At 34.1% G+C, this 15,022-nt stretch overlaps 8 non-coding genes across 8 annotated transcripts; all 8 read right to left on the bottom strand.

Annotated features, from left to right (window-relative positions):
• Positions 1-968: 968 nt before the first annotated feature.
• TRNAL-UAA (transfer RNA leucine (anticodon UAA)) lies at positions 969-1,051 on the bottom strand. Its single transcript has one exon. It is a non-coding gene; the product is annotated as a tRNA-Leu (tRNA).
• Positions 1,052-2,304: 1,253 nt separating this feature from the next.
• TRNAL-UAA (transfer RNA leucine (anticodon UAA)) lies at positions 2,305-2,387 on the bottom strand. The gene has a single exon. It is a non-coding gene; the product is annotated as a tRNA-Leu (tRNA).
• Positions 2,388-3,588: 1,201 nt separating this feature from the next.
• On the bottom strand, positions 3,589-3,671 carry TRNAL-UAA (transfer RNA leucine (anticodon UAA)). Its single transcript has one exon. It is a non-coding gene; the product is annotated as a tRNA-Leu (tRNA).
• Positions 3,672-6,945: 3,274 nt separating this feature from the next.
• On the bottom strand, positions 6,946-7,028 carry TRNAL-UAA (transfer RNA leucine (anticodon UAA)). Its single transcript has one exon. It is a non-coding gene; the product is annotated as a tRNA-Leu (tRNA).
• A 1,253-nt stretch (positions 7,029-8,281) lies between these two features.
• Positions 8,282-8,364, bottom strand: TRNAL-UAA (transfer RNA leucine (anticodon UAA)). Its single transcript has one exon. It is a non-coding gene; the product is annotated as a tRNA-Leu (tRNA).
• A 1,253-nt stretch (positions 8,365-9,617) lies between these two features.
• TRNAL-UAA (transfer RNA leucine (anticodon UAA)) lies at positions 9,618-9,700 on the bottom strand. The gene has a single exon. It is a non-coding gene; the product is annotated as a tRNA-Leu (tRNA).
• Positions 9,701-10,983: 1,283 nt separating this feature from the next.
• Positions 10,984-11,066, bottom strand: TRNAL-UAA (transfer RNA leucine (anticodon UAA)). The gene has a single exon. It is a non-coding gene; the product is annotated as a tRNA-Leu (tRNA).
• A 2,609-nt stretch (positions 11,067-13,675) lies between these two features.
• TRNAL-UAA (transfer RNA leucine (anticodon UAA)) lies at positions 13,676-13,758 on the bottom strand. Its single transcript has one exon. It is a non-coding gene; the product is annotated as a tRNA-Leu (tRNA).
• Positions 13,759-15,022: the final 1,264 nt, after the last annotated feature.

Below are 15,022 nucleotides of genomic sequence, written 5' to 3'. Positions count from 1 at the left end.
CATTTTTTGAGTGGATAAATATTTTCTCTATATAAAATTTACAGTCAACAGTAAGTATCACAGTCCAAAACCTTAAACACTAGACCATTCTGGTGAAACACGCATGAAATTTTGGATTTCCCAGACAGTTAGTGGTTGTTGAATGTGTGCCATCTTACAAAGTTGGCACGAACAGATTTTTTGTTTAAGCCACTTATCGAGAACATTATACATACTTTTATAGTGAACCTTACTGTTGACTGTAAATTTCATCTAGAAAAAAATGTTTTTCCTCTACTGTATATGTAGACTTTAGACTGTCATTTTTGGTTATATGTATAGAGTGTTGACCAAGAGTGAATGTTGGATTACAATGCCATTGAGATTTGTCAACAACACTAAGCACAAAGTTCTAGTTTCTTTAGACAGTTTAACCTCTCCAAAAAAGCTCATAGTTGACAAATTCATACCTTTGCCATAGGCCAGATTTTCTCAGGCAAATTTTACATTTCATGACATCCTACAAACATTGGCCATCTTTTTTCTGGATCCCACCCCTCTACTAAATAATGTTCTGTTCTTGTGTATGGATTGCATTATATTTATGAATTTCTCATATTATTTTAACATCATATGTTACTTCTGGAACTTTAGTTTGAATATTTACCTCAATTATTAAACTTTCTCTTAATCCCTACATTTTTTTCAACATTGAAGTTTTGAACTTACTGTAATATCATGCTCTGACTAGAGATTCAACTCAAAATGGAAAAGATAAACATAAAAAGGTGATAGTCAGGGGTATCGAACTTACTGTAATTTCATGCTCTGACTAGAGATTCAACTCAAAATGGAAAAGATAGACATAAAAAGGTGATAGTCAGGGGTATTACTGTGATATTGCAGGGTTATTACTTTGCTATCGGGAAATTCTGTTGCTCAAGTAATCTATTTTGAGAAACCTTGTAGAATTTCAAGGGTAAAATTAATACCAGGAGTGGGGTTCTAACCCACGAGGATACATATCCATTGGAACTTAAGTCCAACGCCTTAACCACGCGGCCATCCTGGTGATTAGACGTCCTTTTCTGGATTTCTTAGACAGTTAGTGGTTATTGAATGTGTGCCATCTTATTCAGTTTGCGCTAACAGATTTTTTTAGCCACTTTTCAAAAGCAAAAGTCAGACCGCTACTGTGAACCTTACCGTTCATTGAAAATTTCATCTAGAGAAAAATATTTTTCCTATATATGTAGACTTTCGTTTTTGGCTATATATTTGGAATGGTGACCACAGTGAATATTGGAATAAAATGCCATTGAGATTTGTCAACAACTTTAAGCACAAAGTTCTAGTTTCTTTAGACAGTTTAACATGAAATGTAAAATCTGCCTGAGAAAATCATGCCTATGGTAAAGGGTGAATTTGTCAACCATGAACATTTTTTGAGTGGTTAAATAATTTTCTCTGGATGAAATTTACAGTCAACAGTAAGTTTCACAGTCCAAAACCTTAAACACTAGACCATCCTGGTGAACACGCATGAAATTTTGGATTTCCCAGACAGTTAGTGGTTGTTGAATGTGTGCTATCTTATGATGTTTGCACTAACAGATTTTTTGTTTAAGCCACTTATCAAGAACATTATACTAACTTTTATTGTGAACCTTACTGTTGACTGTAAATTTCATCTAGAAAAAAAATATTCCTCTACTGTATATGTAGACTTTAGACTTTCATTTTTGGTTATACGTATGGAGTGTTGACCAAGAGAGAATGTTGGATTACAATGCCTTTGAGAATTGTCAGCAACACTAAGCACAAAGTTCTAGTTTCTTTAGACAGTTTAGCATCTCCAAAAAAGCTCACAGTTGGCAAATTCATAACTTTGCCATAGGCCAGATTTTCTCAGGCAAATTTTACATTTCATGACATCCTACAAACATTGGCCATCTTTTTTCTGGATCCCACCCCTCTACTAAATAATGTTCTTGTGTATGGATTGCAATATATTTATGAATTTCTCATATTATTTTAACATAATATGTTACTTCTGGAACTTTAGTTTGAATATTTACCTCAATTATTAAACTTTCTCTTAATCCCTAAATTTTTTTCAGCTTTGAAATTTTGAACTTACTGTAATATCATGCTCTGACTAGAGATTCAACTCAAAATGGAAAAGATAAACATAAAAAGGTGATAGTCAGGGGTTTTTACTGGCACATTGTAGGGTTATTGCTTTGCTCTCAGGCAATAAGAACTTTTCCGTTGCTCAAGAATACTCTATTCTGAAACCCTGCAGAATTTCAAAGGTAAAATTTATTCCAGGAGTGGGGTTCGAACCCACGAGGATACATATCCATTGGATCTTAAGTCCAACGCCTAAACCACTCGGCCATCCTGGTGAACAGGCATCAGTTTCTGAATTTCTTAGACAGTTAGTGGTTATTGCATGCGTGCCATTCTATGAAGTTTGCACTATCAGATTTTTTAAGCCACTTTTCCTCTATAGAAAAATATTTTTCCTAGATATGTAGTCTTTCATTTTTGGCTATATAGTTGAAGTGGTGACTAGAGTGAATATTGGAATAAAATGCCATTGAGATTTGTCAACAACTTTAAGCACAAAGTTCTAGTTTCTTTAGACAGTTTAACATGAAATGTAAAATCTGCCTGAGAAAATCATGCCTATGGTAAAGGGTGAATTTGTCAACCATGAACATTTTTTGAGTGGTTAAATAATTTTCTCTGGATGAAATTTACAGTCAACAGTAAGTTTCACAGTCCAAAACCTTAAACACTAGACCATCCTGGTGAACACGCATGAAATTTTGGATTTCCCAGACAGTTAGTGGTTGTTGAATGTGTGCTATCTTATGATGTTTGCACTAACAGATTTTTTGTTTAAGCCACTTATCAAGAACATTATACTAACTTTTATTGTGAACCTTACTGTTGACTGTAAATTTCATCTAGACAAAAAATATTCCTCTACTGTATATGTAGACTTTAGACTTTCATTTTTGGTTATACGTATGGAGTGTTGACCAAGAGAGAATGTTGGATTACAATGCCTTTGAGAATTGTCAGCAACACTAAGCACAAAGTTCTAGTTTCTTTAGACAGTTTAGCCTCTCCAAAAAAGCTCACAGTTGGCAAATTCATAACTTTGCCATAGGCCAGATTTTCTCAGGCAAATTTTACATTTCATGACATCCTACAAACATTGGCCATCTTTTTTCTGGATCCCACCCCTCTACTAAATAATGTTCTTGTGTATGGATTGCATTATATTTATGAATTTCTCATATTATTTTAACATAATATGTTACTTCTGGAACTTTAGTTTGATTATTTACCTCAATTATTAAACTTTCTCTTAATCCCTAAATTTTTTTCAGCTTTGAAATTTTGAACTTACTGTAATATCATGCTCTGACTAGAGATTCAACTCAAAATGGAAAAGATAAACATAAAAAGGTGATAGTCAGGGGTTTTTACTGGCACATTGTAGGGTTATTACTTTGCTCTCAGGCAATCAGAACTTTTCCGTTGCTCAAGAATACTCTATTCTGAAACCCTGCAGAATTTCAAAGGTAAATTTTATACCAGGAGTGGGGTTCGAACCCACGAGGATACATATCCATTGGATCTTATGTCCAATGCCTTAACCACTCGGCCATCCTGGTGAACAGGCATCAATTTCTGAATTTCTTAGACAGTTAGTGGTTATTGCATGCGTGCCATTCTATGAAGTTTGCACTATCAGATTTTTTAAGCCACTTTTCATCTATAGAAAAATATTTTTCCTAGATATGTAGTCTTTCATTTTTGGCTATATAGTTGAAGTGGTGACTAGAGTGAATATTGGAATAAAATGCCATTGAGATTTGTCAACAACTTTAAGCACAAAGTTCTAGTTTCTTTAGACAGTTTAACATGAAATGTAAAATCTGCCTGAGAAAATCATGCCTATGGTAAAGGGTGAATTTGTCAACCATGAGCATTTTTCGAGTGGATAAATATTTTCTCTATATAAAATTTACAGTAAACAGTAAGTATCACAGTCCAAAACCTTAAACACTAGACCATCCTGGTGAAACACGCATGAAATTTTGGATTTCCCAGACAGTTAGTGGTTGTTGAATGTGTGCCATCTTACAAAGTTTGCACAAACAGATTTTTTGTTTAAGCCTCTTATCGAGAACATTATACATACTTTTATAGTGAACCTTACTGTTGACTGTAAATTTCATCTAGAAAAAAATGTTTTTCCTCTACTGTATATGTAGACTTTAGACTGTCATTTTTGGTTATATGTATAGAGTGTTGACCAAGAGTGAATGTTGGATTACAATGCCATTGAGATTTGTCAACAACACTAAGCACAAAGTTCTAGTTTCTTTAGACAGTTTAACCTCTCCAAAAAAGCTCATAGTTGACAAATTCATACCTTTGCCATAGGCCAGATTTTCTCAGGCAAATTTTACATTTCATGACATCCTACAAACATTGGCCATCTTTTTTCTGGATCCCACCCCTCTACTAAATAATGTTCTGTTCTTGTGTATGGATTGCGTTATATTTATGAATTTCTCATATTATTTTAACATCATATGTTACTTCTGGAACTTTAGTTTGAATATTTACCTCAATTATTAAACTTTCTCTTAATCCCTACATTTTTTTCAACTTTGAAGTTTTGAACTTACTGTAATATCATGCTCTGACTAGAGATTCAACTCAAAATGGAAAAGATAAACATAAAAAGGTGATAGTCAGGGGTATCGAACTTACTGTAATTTCATGCTCTGACTAGAGATTCAACTCAAAATGGAAAAGATAGACATAAAAAGGTGATAGTCAGGGGTATTACTGTGATATTGCAGGGTTATTACTTTGCTATCGGGAAATTCTGTTGCCCAAGTAATAATCTATTTTGAGAAACCTTGTAGAATTTCAAGGGTAAAATTAATACCAGGAGTGGGGTTCTAACCCACGAGGATACATATCCATTGGGTCTTAAGCAGGGCTGTGGAGTCGGAGTCGTGGAGTCGGAGTCGGAGTCGGTGCTCATTTTGGTGGAGTCGGAGTCGGAGTTGGAGTCGGTATAAAATGGACCGACTCCGACTCCTAAGATATATAATAAATTGGGTACAGTAATTCAATGCAGGATGTGCTGAATATTTTTTCATAGGAATTTGGGAAAGTTATGAAATGTCCTATAAATGGCTGTTCTATTCCTGATCTAAGGCTACATTCACACACAGCGTTTTTCCTGTGTTTTTTGAGGATACGTTTTTCAGCTGCAAAAGCTGATCATCTTTTTAAAAAACCGCATCACCTGAAAGGCTTTTGAGCTCATAGATAATGTTTTCAATAGCAAAAGCAGATTAGAAATCTGCTCTATCTATCCATTTGTCCATATCTGTCTATCCATATCGTATCTGTACCAAAAATAATGAAAACCGGGTAGTACACCAATATATATTCTGTTCTATCTAAATATCTTGATTATGGGATCATAAAAATGATTAAATGTCTGAGGTTCACATTGTACTACAATAAATTTTTCACTTAAATATAAGCAATATGTGTGGGAGTCGGAGTCGGTGTAAGAGAAATTGAGGAGTCGGAGTTGCAGGTTTGGCTTACCGACTCCACAGCCCTGGTCTTAAGTCCAACGCCTTAACCACGCGGCCATCCTGGTGATTAGACGTCCTTTTCTGGATTTCTTAGACAGTTAGTGGTTATTGAATGTGTGCCATCTTATTCAGTTTGCGCTAACAGATTTTTTTAGTCATTTTTCAAAAGCAAAAGTCAGACCGCTACTGTGAACCTTACCGTTCATTGAAAATTTCATCTAGAGAAAAATATTTTTCCTATATATGTAGACTTTCGTTTTTGGCTATATATTTGGAATGGTGACCACAGTGAATATTGGAATAAAATGCCATTGAGATTTGTCAACAACTTTAAGCACAAAGTTCTAGTTTCTTTAGACAGTTTAACATGAAATGTAAAATCTGCCTGAGAAAATCATGCCTATGGTAAAGGGTGAATTTGTCAACCATGAACATTTTTTGAGTGGTTAAATAATTTTCTCTGGATGAAATTTACAGTCAACAGTAAGTTTCACAGTCCAAAACCTTAAACACTAGACCATCCTGGTGAACACGCATGAAATTTTGGATTTCCCAGACAGTTAGTGGTTGTTGAATGTGTGCTATCTTATGATGTTTGCACTAACAGATTTTTTGTTTAAGCCACTTATCAAGAACATTATACTAACTTTTATTGTGAACCTTACTGTTGACTGTAAATTTCATCTAGAAAAAAAATATTCCTCTACTGTATATGTAGACTTTAGACTTTCATTTTTGGTTATACGTATGGAGTGTTGACCAAGAGAGAATGTTGGATTACAATGCCTTTGAGAATTGTCAGCAACACTAAGCACAAAGTTCTAGTTTCTTTAGACAGTTTAGCCTCTCCAAAAAAGCTCACAGTTGGCAAATTCATAACTTTGCCATAGGCCAGATTTTCTCAGGCAAATTTTACATTTCATGACATCCTACAAACATTGGCCATCTTTTTTCTGGATCCCACCCCTCTACTAAATAATGTTCTTGTGTATGGATTGCATTATATTTATGAATTTCTCATATTATTTTAACATAATATGTTACTTCTGGAACTTTAGTTTGAATATTTACCTCAATTATTAAACTTTCTCTTAATCCCTAAATTTTTTTCAGCTTTGAAGTTTTGAACTTACTGTAATATCATGCTCTGACTAGAGATTCAACTCAAAATGGAAAAGATAAACATATAAAGGTGATAGTCAGAGGTTTTTACTGTCACATTGTAGGGTTATTACTTTGCTCTCAGGCAATCAGAACTTTTCCGTTGCTCAAGAATACTCTATTCTGAAACCCTGCAGAATTTCAAAGGTAAAATTTTTACCAGGAGTGGGGTTCGAACCCACGAGGATACATATCCATTGGATCTTAAGTCCAACGCCTTAACCACTCGGCCATCCTGGTGAACAGGCATCAATTCCTGAATTTCTTAGACAGTTAGTGGTTATTGAATGTGTGCCATCTTATTCAGTTTGCGCTAACAGATTTTTTTAGTCACTTTTCAAAAGCAAAAGTCAGACCGCTACTGTGAACCTTACTGTTCATTGAAAATTTCATCTAGAGAAAAATATTTTTCCTATATATGTAGACTTTCGTTTTTGGCTATATTTTTGGAATGGTGACCACAGTGAATATTGGAATAAAATGCCATTGAGATTTGTCAACAACTTTAAGCACAAAGTTCTAGTTTCTTTAGACAGTTTAACATGAAATGTAAAATCTGCCTGAGAAAATCAGGCCTATGGTAAAGGGTGAATTTGTCAACCATGAACATTTTTTGAGTGGTTAAATAATTTTCTCTGGATGAAATTTACAGTCAACAGTAAGTTTCACAGTCCAAAACCTTAAACACTAGACCATCCTGGTGAACACGCATGAAATTTTGGATTTCCCAGACAGTTAGTGGTTGTTGAATGTGTGCTATCTTATGATGTTTGCACTAACAGATTTTTTGTTTAAGCCACTTATCAAGAACATTATACTAACTTTTATTGTGAACCTTACTGTTGACTGTAAATTTCATCTAGAAAAAAAATATTCCTCTACTGTATATGTAGACTTTAGACTTTCATTTTTGGTTATACGTATGGAGTGTTGACCAAGAGAGAATGTTGGATTACAATGCCTTTGAGAATTGTCAGCAACACTAAGCACAAAGTTCTAGTTTCTTTAGACAGTTTAGCCTCTCCAAAAAAGCTCACAGTTGGCAAATTCATAACTTTGCCATAGGCCAGATTTTCTCAGGCAAATTTTACATTTCATGACATCCTACAAACATTGGCCATCTTTTTTCTGGATCCCACCCCTCTACTAAATAATGTTCTTGTGTATGGATTGCATTATATTTATGAATTTCTCATATTATTTTAACATAATATGTTACTTCTGGAACTTTAGTTTGAATATTTACCTCAATTATTAAACTTTCTCTTAATCCCTAAATTTTTTTCAGCTTTGAAGTTTTGAACTTACTGTAATATCATGCTCTGACTAGAGATTCAACTCAAAATGGAAAAGATAAACATATAAAGGTGATAGTCAGAGGTTTTTACTGTCACATTGTAGGGTTATTACTTTGCTCTCAGGCAATCAGAACTTTTCCGTTGCTCAAGAATACTCTATTCTGAAACCCTGCAGAATTTCAAAGGTAAAATTTTTACCAGGAGTGGGGTTCGAACCCACGAGGATACATATCCATTGGATCTTAAGTCCAACGCCTTAACCACTCGGCCATCCTGGTGAACAGGCATCAATTCCTGAATTTCTTAGACAGTTAGTGGTTATTGAATGTGTGCCATCTTATTCAGTTTGCGCTAACAGATTTTTTTAGTCACTTTTCAAAAGCAAAAGTCAGACCGCTACTGTGAACCTTACTGTTCATTGAAAATTTCATCTAGAGAAAAATATTTTTCCTATATATGTAGACTTTCGTTTTTGGCTATATTTTTGGAATGGTGACCACAGTGAATATTGGAATAAAATGCCATTGAGATTTGTCAACAACTTTAAGCACAAAGTTCTAGTTTCTTTAGACAGTTTAACATGAAATGTAAAATCTGCCTGAGAAAATCAGGCCTATGGTAAAGGGTGAATTTGTCAACCATGAACATTTTTTGAGTGGTTAAATAATTTTCTCTGGATGAAATTTACAGTCAACAGTAAGTTTCACAGTCCAAAACCTTAAACACTAGACCATCCTGGTGAACACGCATGAAATTTTGGATTTCCCAGACAGTTAGTGGTTGTTGAATGTGTGCTATCTTATGATGTTTGCACTAACAGATTTTTTGTTTAAGCCACTTATCAAGAACATTATACTAACTTTTATTGTGAACCTTACTGTTGACTGTAAATTTCATCTAGAAAAAAAATATTCCTCTACTGTATATGTAGACTTTAGACTTTCATTTTTGGTTATACGTATGGAGTGTTGACCAAGAGAGAATGTTGGATTACAATGCCTTTGAGAATTGTCAGCAACACTAAGCACAAAGTTCTAGTTTCTTTAGACAGTTTAGCCTCTCCAAAAAAGCTCACAGTTGGCAAATTCATAACTTTGCCATAGGCCAGATTTTCTCAGGCAAATTTTACATTTCATGACATCCTACAAACATTGGCCATCTTTTTTCTGGATCCCACCCCTCTACTAAATAATGTTCTTGTGTATGGATTGCATTATATTTATGAATTTCTCATATTATTTTAACATAATATGTTACTTCTGGAACTTTAGTTTGAATATTTACCTCAATTATTAAACTTTCTCTTAATCCCTAAATTTTTTTCAGCTTTGAAGTTTTGAACTTACTGTAATATCATGCTCTGACTAGAGATTCAACTCAAAATGGAAAAGATAAACATATAAAGGTGATAGTCAGAGGTTTTTACTGTCACATTGTAGGGTTATTACTTTGCTCTCAGGCAATCAGAACTTTTCCGTTGCTCAAGAATACTCTATTCTGAAACCCTGCAGAATTTCAAAGGTAAAATTCATACCTGGAGTGGGGTTCGAACCCACGAGGATACATATCCATTGGATCTTAAGTCCAACGCCTTAACCACTCGGCCATCCTGGTGAACAGGCATCAATTTCTGAATTTCTTAGACAGTTAGTGGTTATTGCATGCGTGCCATTCTATGAAGTTTGCACTATCAGATTTTTTAAGCCACTTTTCATCTATAGAAAAATATTTTTCCTAGATATGTAGTCTTTCATTTTTGGCTATATAGTTGAAGTGGTGACTAGAGTGAATATTGGAATAAAATGCCATTGAGATTTGTCAACAACTTTAAGCACAAAGTTCTAGTTTCTTTAGACAGTTTAACGTGAAATGTAAAATCTGCCTGAGAAAATCATGCCTATGGTAAAGGGTGAATTTGTCAACCATGAGCATTTTTTGAGTGGATAAATATTTTCTCTATATAAAATTTACAGTCAACAGTAAGTATCACAGTCCAAAACCTTAAACACTAGACCATTCTGGTGAAACACGCATGAAATTTTGGATTTCCCAGACAGTTAGTGGTTGTTGAATGTGTGCCATCTTACAAAGTTGGCACAAACAGATTTTTTGTTTAAGCCACTTATCGAGAACATTATACATACTTTTATAGTGAACCTTACTGTTGACTGTAAATTTCATCTAGAAAAAAATGTTTTTCCTCTACTGTATATGTAGACTTTAGACTGTCATTTTTGGTTATATGTATAGAGTGTTGACCAAGAGTGAATGTTGGATTACAATGCCATTGAGATTTGTCAACAACACTAAGCACAAAGTTCTAGTTTCTTTAGACAGTTTAACCTCTCCAAAAAAGCTCATAGTTGACAAATTCATACCTTTGCCATAGGCCAGATTTTCTCAGGCAAATTTTACATTTCATGACATCCTACAAACATTGGCCATCTTTTTTCTGGATCCCACCCCTCTACTAAATAATGTTCTGTTCTTGTGTATGGATTGCATTATATTTATGAATTTCTCATATTATTTTAACATCATATGTTACTTCTGGAACTTTAGTTTGAATATTTACCTCAATTATTAAACTTTCTCTTAATCCCTACATTTTTTTCAACATTGAAGTTTTGAACTTACTGTAATATCATGCTCTGACTAGAGATTCAACTCAAAATGGAAAAGATAAACATAAAAAGGTGATAGTCAGGGGTATCGAACTTACTGTAATTTCATGCTCTGACTAGAGATTCAACTCAAAATGGAAAAGATAGACATAAAAAGGTGATAGTCAGGGGTATTACTGTGATATTGCAGGGTTATTACTTTGCTATCGGGAAATTCTGTTGCTCAAGTAATCTATTTTGAGAAACCTTGTAGAATTTCAAGGGTAAAATTAATACCAGGAGTGGGGTTCTAACCCACGAGGATACATATCCATTGGATCTTAAGTCCAACGCCTTAAACACGCGGCCATCCTGGTGATTAGACGTCCTTTTCTGGATTTCTTAGACAGTTAGTGGTTATTGAATGTGTGCCATCTTATTCAGTTTGCGCTAACAGATTTTTTTAGCCACTTTTCAAAAGCAAAAGTCAGACCGCTACTGTGAACCTTACCGTTCATTGAAAATTTCATCTAGAGAAAAATATTTTTCCTATATATGTAGACTTTCGTTTTTGGCTATATATTTGGAATGGTGACCACAGTGAATATTGGAATAAAATGCCATTGAGATTTGTCAACAACTTTAAGCACAAAGTTCTAGTTTCTTTAGACAGTTTAACATGAAATGTAAAATCTGCCTGAGAAAATCATGCCTATGGTAAAGGGTGAATTTGTCAACCATGAACATTTTTTGAGTGGTTAAATAATTTTCTCTGGATGAAATTTACAGTCAACAGTAAGTTTCACAGTCCAAAACCTTAAACACTAGACCATCCTGGTGAACACGCATGAAATTTTGGATTTCCCAGACAGTTAGTGGTTGTTGAATGTGTGCTATCTTATGATGTTTGCACTAACAGATTTTTTGTTTAAGCCACTTATCAAGAACATTATACTAACTTTTATTGTGAACCTTACTGTTGACTGTAAATTTCATCTAGAAAAAAAATATTCCTCTACTGTATATGTAGACTTTAGACTTTCATTTTTGGTTATACGTATGGAGTGTTGACCAAGAGAGAATGTTGGATTACAATGCCTTTGAGAATTGTCAGCAACACTAAGCACAAAGTTCTAGTTTCTTTAGACAGTTTAGCCTCTCCAAAAAAAGCTCACAGTTGGCAAATTCATAACTTTGCCATAGGCCAGATTTTCTCAGGCAAATTTTACATTTCATGACATCCTACAAACATTGGCCATCTTTTTTCTGGATCCCACTCCTCTACTAAATAATGTTCTTGTGTATGGATTGCATTATATTTATGAATTTCTCATATTATTTTAACATAATATGTTACTTCTGGAACTTTAGTTAGAATATTTACCTCAATTATTAAACTTTCTCTTAATCCCTAAATTTTTTTCAGCTTTGAAGTTTTGAACTTACTGTAATATCATGCTCTGACTAGAGATTCAACTCAAAATGGAAAAGATAAACATAAAAAGGTGATAGTCAGGGGTTTTTACTGTCACATTGTAGGGTTATTACTTTGCTCTCAGGCAATCAGAACTTTTCCGTTGCTCAAGAATACTCTATTCTGAAACCCTGCAGAATTTCAAAGGTAAAATTCATTCCAGGAGTGGGGTTCGAACCCACGAGGATACATAAGTCGAACGCCTTAACCACTCGGCCATCCTGGTGAACAGGCATCAATTTCTGAATTTCTTAGACAGTTAGTGGTTATTGCATGCGTGCCATTCTATGAAGTTTGCACTATCAGATTTTTTAAGCCACTTTTCATCTATAGAAAAATATTTTTCCTAGATATGTAGTCTTTCATTTTTGGCTATATAGTTGAAGTGGTGACTAGAGTGAATATTGGAATAAAATGCCATTGAGATTTGTCAACAACTTTAAGCACAAAGTTCTAGTTTCTTTAGACAGTTTAACGTGAAATGTAAAATCTGCCTGAGAAAATCATGCCTATGGTAAAGGGTGAATTTGTCAACCATGAGCATTTTTTGAGTGGATAAATATTTTCTCTATATAAAATTTACAGTCAACAGTAAGTATCACAGTCCAAAACCTTAAACACTAGACCATCCTGGTGAAACACGCATGAAATTTTGGATTTCCCAGACAGTTAGTGGTTGTTGAATGTGTGCCATCTTACAAAGTTTGCACGAACAGATTTTTTGTTTAAGCCACTTATCGAGAACATTATACATACTTTTATAGTGAACCTTACTGTTGACTGTAAATTTCATCTAGAAAAAAATGTTTTTCCTCTACTGTATATGTAGACTTTAGACTGTCATTTTTGGTTATATGTATAGAGTGTTGACCAAGAGTGAATGTTGGATTACAATGCCATTGAGATTTGTCAACAACACTAAGCACAAAGTTCTAGTTTCTTTAGACAGTTTAACCTCTCCAAAAAAGCTCATAGTTGACAAATTCATACCTTTGCCATAGGCCAGATTTTCTCAGGCAAATTTTACATTTCATGACATCCTACAAACATTGACCATCTTTTTTCTGGATCCCACCCCTCTACTAAATAATGTTCTGTTCTTGTGTATGGATTGCGTTATATTTATGAATTTCTCATATTATTTTAACATCATATGTTACTTCTGGAACTTTAGTTTGAATATTTACCTCAATTATTAAACTTTCTCTTAATCCCTACATTTTTTTCAACTTTGAAGTTTTGAACTTACTGTAATATCATGCTCTGACTAGAGATTCAACTCAAAATGGAAAAGATAAACATAAAAAGGTGATAGTCAGGGGTATCGAACTTACTGTAATTTCATGCTCTGACTAGAGATTCAACTCAAAATGGAAAAGATAGACATAAAAAGGTGATAGTCAGGGGTATTACTGTGATATTGCAGGGTTATTACTTTGCTATCGGGAAATTCTGTTGCTCAAGTAATAATCTATTTTGAGAAACCTTGTAGAATTTCAAGGGTAAAATTAATACCAAGAGTGGGGTTCTAACCCACGAGGATACATATCCATTGGATCTTAAGTCCAACGCCTTAACCACACGGCCATCCTGGTGATTAGACGTCCTTTTCTGGATTTCTTAGACAGTTAGTGGTTATTGAATGTGTGCCATCTTATTCAGTTTGCGCTAACAGATTTTTTTAGCCACTTTTCAAGAGCAAAAGTCAGACCGCTACTGTGAACCTTACCGTTCATTGAAAATTTCATCTAGAGAAAAATATTTTTCCTATATATGTAGACTTTCATTTTTGGCTATATATTTGGAATGGCGACCACAGTGAATATTGGAATAGAATGCCATTGAGATTTGTCAACAACTTTAAGTACAAAGTTCTAGTTTCTTTAGACAGTTCAACATGAAATGTAAAATCTTGCCTAAGAAAATCATGCCTATGGAAAGGGTGAATTTGTCAACCATAAACATTTTTTGAGAGGTTAAATAATTTTCTCTGGATGAAATTTACAGTCAACATTAAGTTTCACAGTCCAAAACCTTAAACACTAGACCATCCTGGTGAACACGCATGAAATTTTGGATTTCCCAGACAGTTAGTGGTTGTTGAATGTGTGCTATCTTATGATGTTTGCACTAACAGATTTTTTGTTTAAGCCACTTATCAAGAACATTATACTAACTTTTATTGTGAACCTTACTGTTGACTGTAAATTTCATCTAGACAAAAAATATTATTCCTCTACTGTATATGTAGACTTTAGACTTTCATTTTTGGTTATACGTATGGAGTGTTGACCAAGAGTGAATGTTGGATTACAATGCCTTTGAGAATTGTCAGCAACACTAAGCACAAAGTTCTAGTTTCTTTAGACAGTTTAGCCTCTCCAAAAAAGCTCACTGTTGGCAAATTCATAACTTTGCCATAGGCCAGATTTTCTCAGGCAAATTTTACATTTCATGACATCCTTCAAACATTGGCCATCTTTTTTCTGGATCCCACCCCTCTACTAAATAATGTTCTTGTGTATGGATTGCATTATATTTATGAATTTCTCATATTATTTTAACATAATATGTTACTTCTGGAACTTTAGTTTGAATATTTACCTCAATTATTAAACTTTCTCTTAATCCCTAAATTTTTTCAGCTTTGAAGTTTTGAACTTACTGTAATATCATGCTCTGACTAGAGATTCAACTCAAAATGGAAAAGATAAACATAAAAAGGTGATAGTCAGGGGTTTTTACTGTCACATTGTAGGGTTATTACTTTGCTCTCAGGCAATCAGAACTTTTCCGTTGCTCAAGAATACTCTATTCTGAAACCCTGCAGAATTTCAAGGGTAAAATTCATACCGGGAG

Source organism: Dendrobates tinctorius, unplaced genomic scaffold, assembly GCF_039654945.1.
Source record: "Dendrobates tinctorius isolate UK_male_01 unplaced genomic scaffold, ASM3965494v1 ptg000250l, whole genome shotgun sequence".
In the NCBI taxonomy this organism is placed as follows: Eukaryota; Metazoa; Chordata; class Amphibia; order Anura; family Dendrobatidae; genus Dendrobates; species Dendrobates tinctorius.
Note: the sequence above shows the minus strand (reverse complement) of the source record. Positions and strands in the feature narration are given on the sequence as shown.